Here is an 8,488-nt window from a genome sequence, read left to right as displayed (position 1 = left end):
CGCCTGGGTGGCTCCGTCGGTTGAGCGTCTGACTTGGCCCCAGGTCATGATCTCACAGTGTGTGGGTTCGAGCCCCACGTCGGGCTCTGGGCTGACCGTGTGGAGCCTGGAGCCCGCTTCGAGTTCTGTATCTCCCTCTCTCTCTGCCCCTCCCCTGCTCACACTCTGTCTCTCTCCCTTTCTCAAAAAATAAATAAACGTTAAAAAAAAATTTTTTTTTAATAAGTAAACATTACAAAAATTAAAAAAAGAGAAAAGAATTCACGCAACGTGTATGTGAAGATACCACACGCAGTGCCTGGTGCACGGGACTTGCTCAGATGGGTGAGCTAGGAGGTCGGACTGAGCTCAGGCTCAGAGGGTAGGTCGGGACCAACCCCCTCCCCAGAGACCGCACGCCCTGGAGGGAAGAGCGTGAGATCTCCGGTCACCCCTGCTCTGTGCCAGGCGCTGTTTGAAGCGCTTTGCATGGATTAACTCCTGGGATCCTTTTAAAGACCCTCTGAGGCCGTTACCGCGATCGTTCCCATTTTCCGGAGGAGTAAACCGAGGCCCAGAAAGACGAACCTAGTAAAACGGAGGAGTCGAGATCCGAAGCTCTGGATGTGAACCCGGGCCCTGACCCCCAAGCTACAGGGCCTCGGGCAAGCGTCAGTTTCTGCACCAGAGGGAGGACAGCGACGCATCCGAGTGGGTGGTCGGGATAACGGGAAGGCGGTGCAGAAAGCCCTCCCTGAATCGTGAGCGGCGAAACGTTATGTCAATGACAAAACCGGGTGGGGAGTGGAAGCCCCACATTGGGCTTTGGGATTTTCTCTCTCCCTCTCTCTCTGCCCCCGCCCTGCAGGCTCAATCTCTCGCTCTCAAAATAAATAAATAAAAATAAGTAAATAAAAAATAACCCATTTCGGGACGCCTGGCTGGCTCAGCAATAGAACATGGGAACTCTTGCTCTCGGGGGCGTGAGTTTGAGACCCACGTTGGATGGAGAGATTACTTACCAAAAAAAAAAAAAAAATTTTTTTTTTTTTTTTAATTTCACTATCCTCTGGCGGGGGACCCTCTCTCTTTCTCTCTGAGTCTCCCCCCGCCAGCCACTTAACGAGCACTGAGCGCCTGCTCTGTGCCCGGATGCTGCGCCCAACAAGCAGACCCTGTCCCTGGCCTCACGCGTTTAAGTCCTTGTGTCCTGGGCGCAGACCAACCAGAAAAGGAGTAAGTTAACCAAACGCAGACGCTCAGGTCCCACCCAGGCCTCCCGAATTCGGAGGTCTTGCATTTTGTTTCAGCGGGGTCCCCGTGGGATTCGTATGCACCCTGAAGGTGCAGAAACGCTACCTGGGACCGCGTGACCCGCGAAGGCTTCTCGGAGGAGGAGGCGTGTGATTGCGACTTAAAGTTTGAGACGGTCGCGCAGTCACGCAGGGCGCGAGTTCCAGGCACAGAGAGGTTCAAGCCCAAAGGTCATGACCCCAAGTAGAGGTCTGAGCTCGGGGAGGATTGGGGTGATTCCGGCAGCCTGTCGGTGACGGGAATACTGGCTGAGGTTAGGGAGACAGATGACGGCCCCTGGTGGCCCTGGGAAGGGGTTTCGATAGCTTATGGGAACCATGGAAAGGCCACATGGGGGAGGGGGACACGAGCTGATTGATATTTACAAATATGTCCCTCTGAGGGGTGTGAGGGGCGCCTGGGTGGCTCAGTCGGTTGAGCGTCCAACTTTGGCTCAGGTCATGATGTCACAGCTCGTGAGTTCGAGTCCCGCGTCCGGCTCTGGGCTGATGGCTCCGAGCCTGGAACCTGCTTCGGATTCTGTGTCTCCCTCTCTCTCTGCCCCTCCCCCGCTCACACTCTGTCTCTGTCTCTCTCTCTCTCTCTCAAAAACAAATAAACATTAAAGAAATAATAATAATAATAATAATAATAATAATAATAATAATATGCTGGGTGATGACGGGAGCTATCCCAAGGTTGATTATATGTAATTGCAGAGAAGGAGACTCTGGAGCGGGGGCTCAAAATCACCACCTTCCAACAGCTTCTCCCCTGGTGTGACCAAACTTTGCATGAACGACCCCACACAGAATGGCACAGTGGCAAGGTGCCACGGTCCGAGTCTCGTGCCCGGAGACGGTGAATTAACTGAGCAGGCACTGACCTGGGCGTTGGTTTGTTTTAAAGCTCCCCCCAGGGGCGCCTGGGTGGCTCAGTCGGTTGGGCGGCCGACTTCGGCTCAGGTCACGATCTCGCGGTCCGTGAGTTCGAGCCCCGCGTCGGGCTCTGTGCTGACAGCTCGGAGCCTGGAGCCTGTTTCAGATTCTGTGTCTCCCTCTCTCTCTGACCCTCCCCTGTTCATGCTCTGTCTCTCTCTGTCTCAAAAACAAATAAACGTTAAAAAAAAAAAATTTAAAAAAAAAATAATAAATAAATAAAATAAAGCTCCCCCCAGGTGACCCGAGCGAGCGTGCAGCTCAGGGGTCAAACCTGCAACGAGCAGAGTCTCTCTCTCTCTGGGGGATGGGTAGCCGGAGCCGCCGTCCCGCTGCTCGGCCTCCTACCTGCCACCGCTTGCTACCCGCGTGCTGACCACCTGCTCTTTCGACAGGCTGGGCCCGTGCTCCTCACGCTGGGATCAAGGTTATCTGTGGTCACCGAACCCTCGGAGAAGGCACCGTACAAGGGGAGGCCGACCCGCCCTTGGGAGAGCAGAGGAGTCAATCCGTGAAGACACTGAAAAGGGGGCACCGGAGAAGCGGAAGGAAAACCGTGGCAGGGGAAGCCCCCGGGGAAGTCGCGCGGCAGGACGCGCTCCAGAAGGAGGGAAGGGGTCCACTCTGACCGCCGGTGTCTCTTCTCCACCACCCTTTCTTCCCGTCTTCGCTTGGCTCGGAGCTGCGCTCCGCGCGTCTCACTTTTGAATCGCTTCCTTCAAGCACCCTCAGACCCCTCTGGAATGCACGCCTGGCCTAACCCCAGCCATCTGCCTTCTCGGGAAGAACCCACACAGCCAGCCCAACAGGTTCGACCTGAACCAGAGAAATCACAGACCTCACACAGGCACAGGGCTTTCTCTAGGTGGCTCTGGTGCCCGCTGGGCTCAAAGGAGGACTGTTGCCTCCCGCACTGCCCCCCCACCTGCCCGCCACCTGTCGACCCTCCCCATACTTCCCTGCACAAACTGACTGTCAGTCGGGTGGGATGTCCTTGCAGCTCATTCCCAGAGCACCAGCCTGGCATTTTCTCCCCCTTCTGTGCCCACACCCTTCCAACCCCGGCTTCCAGCCGCCCCGTTCTCCTTCCCTCCCCTTCCCTCCTTTTGAGGTTCCCGCTTCATCTTTCTCCCCGTCTTTCTCCCTCTCCCTCACCCCCTGCATAACATGGGCCCACACCAGCCGCCGCAGCCCTTTCGAAAAGGCAAACGGGATGGGGCGCCCCGGGGGGCTCAGTCGGTTAAGCGTCCGATGTCGGCTCAGGTTGTGATCTCAGGTTTTGTGGGTTCGAGCCCCGCGCCGGGCTCTGTGCTCACAGCTCGGAGCCTGGAGCCTGCTTCGGATTCTGTCTCTCTCTCTCTCTCTCTCTCTCTCTCTCTCTCTCCCTCTCTCTCTCCCTCTCTGCCCCTCTCCTGCTTGCAACTGGCCATATGGGAGGTGACAGCGGCCTGGACTCCGTTAGTAGGGACAGAGATGGGGAAGGGTGCTCGGCTTCTGGTCTGAACAGTAGTCAAATCACTTGCTGTGTAACTAATTCCTCAATATGCGTCTCCGATTGTTCCGCGGGGCCGGGGGCCAGGCTTATCCTGGTCCCTGTGCCTCCTACCTAACAGGGCTTTCGGGAATAATGATACAAAAGTTCCAGGTACCGTTCAGAGCCCCCTCACATCCACTCCCTCCTGAGAGGCGGATTGTTACAGATGAGGAAACTGAGGCACAGAGAGGAAACTGACTTGCCCGAGGCACACAGCCAGTAGGTGGCAGAGGTGGGATACAAACCCAGACAGAGGCCTCATTCCAGAGCCCCGCCCTCTGCAACACCAGACTGGCCGCAGAGAGAAGCCGCCAGAAATATCTTTTATTAAGGTGGCAGGGGGAGGGCTGTTGTGGGTCATTTGAGCTCCCTCTCCTTACACCCTTTTGGGGGGTGGGGTGTGGATTTTGTTCCGTTTGCTGTTTTGTTCGATGATGGTGAATGGCCAGCACTTGCAGAATGATCTTTCCTAAGCACGTGCAGCACCAGCCCAGATCTGACAGCTGGGCCCGGGCTCCAACTCACCACCTCCGTTCACCTCCGGCTGCACAGCCCCAAAGTACAGCTCCTCGAAATCCAAGTGGGTGCGGTCTCCGAGCACACCCAGGACGTTCCTTTTCCAGGCGGAAGGATCCAGGTTCACAGAGACCCTCCCCTCCTTGCCAAAGTCCTTGCGGTTTCCCGGAGAGCCTTCCAGAAAAGAAGAAAGATGCAACCAGGGAGACTTGGGTCAAAGCCACCTTAGTGCAGGCGACACGGGCTACTGAGGTCAGTGCTTCCCTCCCTTCCATCAGTACCTATCACCTCTTTTCCCAAAATTCAACGAGATCATCAATCCCTTTAAAACTAAGCCCATCGCGGGGCACCTGGGTGGCTCAGTGGTTTAAGCGTTTGACTTCAGCTCAGGTCATGATCTCGCAGCGCATGGGTTCGAGTCCTGCATCGGGCTCTGTGCTGACAGCTCAGAGCCTGGAGCCTGCTTCGGATTCTGTGTCTCTCTTTCTCTCTGCCACCCCCCCTCCCCCCATTCACACTCTGTCTCTCTCAAAAGTAAACATTAAAAAAATTGTTTTGATTAAAACTAAGACCATTGTGATCTCACGGTTTATGGGTTCGAGCCCCACATTGGGCTCCCTGCTGATGGCACAGAGCCTGCTTTGGATGCTCTCTCTCCCTCTCCCTCTCCCTCTCTCTCTCAAAGTAAATAAATGAACTTAAAAAATAGAATTAAATTAAGACCATTGTTTCTTTACTTAATTGGTGATAGCTCCCAGCTAATACATAGCACAAACTCCAAAGCTGTCATTCTTCGACCATTGTCTCTCTCTTTTTTACAAATGTTTATTTATTTATTGTTGAGAGAGGGAGCGAGGGAGGGGCAGAGACAGAGGGAGAGAGAGGATCTGAAGCAGGTTCTGCGCTCTCAGCACAGAGAGCAGGGTTCGAACTCACAAACTGTGAGATCATGATCTGAGCCAAAGTCAGACACATAACCGACTGAGCCACCCAGGTGCCCCAAACATTGTTTCTTTCTTAAGGGGTTAATCCAGCATCCCTAGAAGGGGGATGTATATTGTACTATTAGAAGCAAGATGAGATCTGGATATAGGAGTAAAAGTTTGAAGGGGAAATTAGAAGGAAAGAGAGAATTCTGGATTGCCTTGGTCATTCAACAAATCCGAAAGTACCAGGTGGTGGGGACGCCCACACATTTATCTCAGTGCTTAGTCTGTCCTTTGCATCGGTCAGCTACAGCTGCATAACAAACCGTCTCAAAAATGTGGTGGCTGAAAACAACAACCATGTTGTTTCCCCACGTGTATTTGGGTCATCCGGACGGTTTCTGCTAATCCGGACCAGGCTCGGCTGACCTTGGCTGGGCTCACTCATGAGTCTGTCATCCTCTGGCAGGGTAGCTAGAGGCTGGCTGGTCTGGAGTGACTTCAGCTGGGATGACTCAGTTCTTCTCTCCCTCTCCCTCACATCCGTCCGGCAAGCTAGCCCAGGCATGTTCTCATGGCGAAGGCAGAGAGCCAGGAGCGGGAGGAGAAACACTCAGACATCGTAAGGCCTGTGAGAGTGATGCTTGATCTTTTGTTTTTTTTAAGTGTATTTATTTATTTTGAGAGACAAAAAGAGAGGGAGAGAAAAGCAGGGGAGGGGCAGAGGGAGCGAATCCCAAGCAGCCTCGGCATTATCAGCACAGAGCCCAGTACAGGGCTCCAGCTCATAAACCGAGAGATCGTGAGCTGAGCCGAGATCAAGAGTGGGACGCTTAACTGACTGAGCCACCCAGGCGCCCCTACCCTGGGGTTCTAGAAGAGAATGTCTTTGTTCTGTAGCTCTGTGCCACAGCGTTTGTGGGGATCGAGGGTCACAGTGTCTTCCCCTGCCTCTCCCACGTTCAGAAAGGCGTGACAGAAGACACGTGGCAAAACGAGGCTGACAGCAAGCCCTTCGATGAGCGCGGATCGCCTTTGGGCTCAGCCCCCAAATCCATGCTATACCCCCAAAGCTGCCCAGTTCCTCCCGACACGCCAGCAGCCCCGCCTGCCTTCTTGCCCCACCGCGGCTGCCTCGGGGCCTTTGCCCCTGCTCTTCCCGTCCTCCCTTGTCGCGCAAACTCTATTCATCTTCGAGTTTTAGCTTACGACCGACTTCCCTCAGGGAGTTCACCTCCCAGTCCCCCCAAACCAGGCCAGAGGCCCCCAAAGTAGCATTTGAGATCATTTCCAGGTCACGATCAGGCCTTTATTTTAATGCAGGTTAGGGAAAAAAAAAAAAAGTAACAAGCCTGTCACACCTGTGATATCAGGACCCTTGGTGCTTCCGAGGAGCCTCAGGGAGCCCCAACGGGAACCCATTTAAGGAATTAAGAAGAATAAAAAAAACCCCAAGTTGGTTGAAAGAACAAATTAAAAATATAAACAGTAGAGGCAGTATTCTGCAAAAATCGCGAAATGGCCCTTTGGGAATCCCAGACGCTGAGAAGCCCCTGGGGGCTGGGTTAACCCTGCCTGGCCTCTCAGGTGCTAGGAGCTAATCGCTATCACTTGGGCAATGATTTGGTTTATGTCTGTCTCCGCCACTGGGGTGGGGCAGGGCTGGGCCTGTCCCCGTCACCAGTGTCCCCTGCATCACCGGCACAGGGTGGGGCACAGAGCAGGTGCTCAGGGAATGTGTGCAGGGAACGAACAGATGCTAAGCGGCTCGAGGGTGTGGCCTTTCCCCCCGCCGGAGGGCATCAGGGAGCCCGAGCAGGGTTTCAATCAGCCATGTCAAGGTTCATCTCCGCTTTAGAAACTCTGGGCTCTCTCTTCCTCCTCTGCGCCCAGAAAACCAATGCCCCCCTCCCCCCCACTGCCTGTTCCCTTTTCCTATCACACCGTTCTTTATCATTCTCCTCCTCCAGGAAGCCTTTCTGAACCCCAGGCTGGGTCGGGTAGCTGTTCCCGGCTCCTACAGCCCCCTGCCTCCCCCATCCCGGCCCTGACTACCCTGGAGGTGAGTCTGTATCCTCCAGTGGCCTGTGAGAGCTTCACAAGGTCCCCCCTGGGCTCGCTGTAACCCCTCCGGAGCAGGTGAACTGTCTAGACCTCACTCCCCAGGTATCTCCATTCTTTGCCTCCACCTGGCCCCGCGCCTTGTATACACTGGCACAGGTACTACCTGTAAAGTCGTCTGCGCTCAACACCACTGCTTTCTTTCTCACCCCCATTTAAACATTTTTAATCTTTCGGGGCGCCTGGGTGGCTCAGTCAGTCAGGCATCTGATTCTTGATTTCAGCTCAGGTCACGATCTCGAGGTTCCCTGGGATGCGGCCCCGAATCAGGCTCCGTGCTGATGGCACAGAGCCTGCTTGGGATTCTCTCTCTCTCTCTCTCTCTCTCTCTCTCAAAAGAAACTTAAAAAAAATTCTTTTTAATCTTTTAATTTTAAACAGTTTGTAAGACTTACCATTTTCATTATTTTAAAGTGTACAATTCAGTACAAGTAGATTCATAATTCTGCACAGCCTTCCCCACGAATTCCAGAACATTTTCAAGACCCCAGAAAGGAAACCCCATACCCACTCTCCCTTCCTTCCTGCTCCCCCCAGCCCCTGGCAACCTACTGTCTCGATGGATTTGCCTTTTCTGAACATTTCATATAAACGGAATTCTACAACACGTGGCCTTCTGCGTCTGGCTTCTGACACTTAGCATGATGTTTTCTTTTCTTTTTTTTTTTTTATACATTTTGCATGGGTTTTTTTTTTTTTAATTTTTTTTTTAACGTTTATTTATTTTTGAGACAGAGAGACAGAGCATGAACGGAGGAGGGTCAGAGAGAGAGGGAGACACAGAATCCGAAACAGGCTCCAGGCTCTGAGCGATCAGCACAGAGCCCGACGCGGGGCTCGAACTCACGGAGCGCGAGATCGTGACCTGAGCCGAAGTCGGCCGCTTAACCGACTGAGCCACCCAGGCGCCCCTTTGCACAAGTGATTTTTAAATTCCTGTTTTCACTTATTCGGGGGGTATATACGTAGGAGTCGGTGCATGGTAATTCTTTGTGCAACTTGACTGCGGAAACTCGAAACTGGTTTCCATTTTGGCTACGCCAGTTTGCCCACCAGCGGTGTATGAGGGTTCTGATTTCACCACATCCGTGCCAACCCTTGTTCTTGTCCCCTTTTATCATTGCGGCCATTCCCGTGAGTGTGAATCTGCGTCCCGCTGTGGTTTTGATTTGCATCTCCCT

Source organism: Panthera tigris, chromosome E2 (assembly GCF_018350195.1).
Source record: "Panthera tigris isolate Pti1 chromosome E2, P.tigris_Pti1_mat1.1, whole genome shotgun sequence".
Classification (NCBI taxonomy): domain Eukaryota; kingdom Metazoa; phylum Chordata; class Mammalia; order Carnivora; family Felidae; genus Panthera; species Panthera tigris.
Note: the sequence above shows the minus strand (reverse complement) of the source record.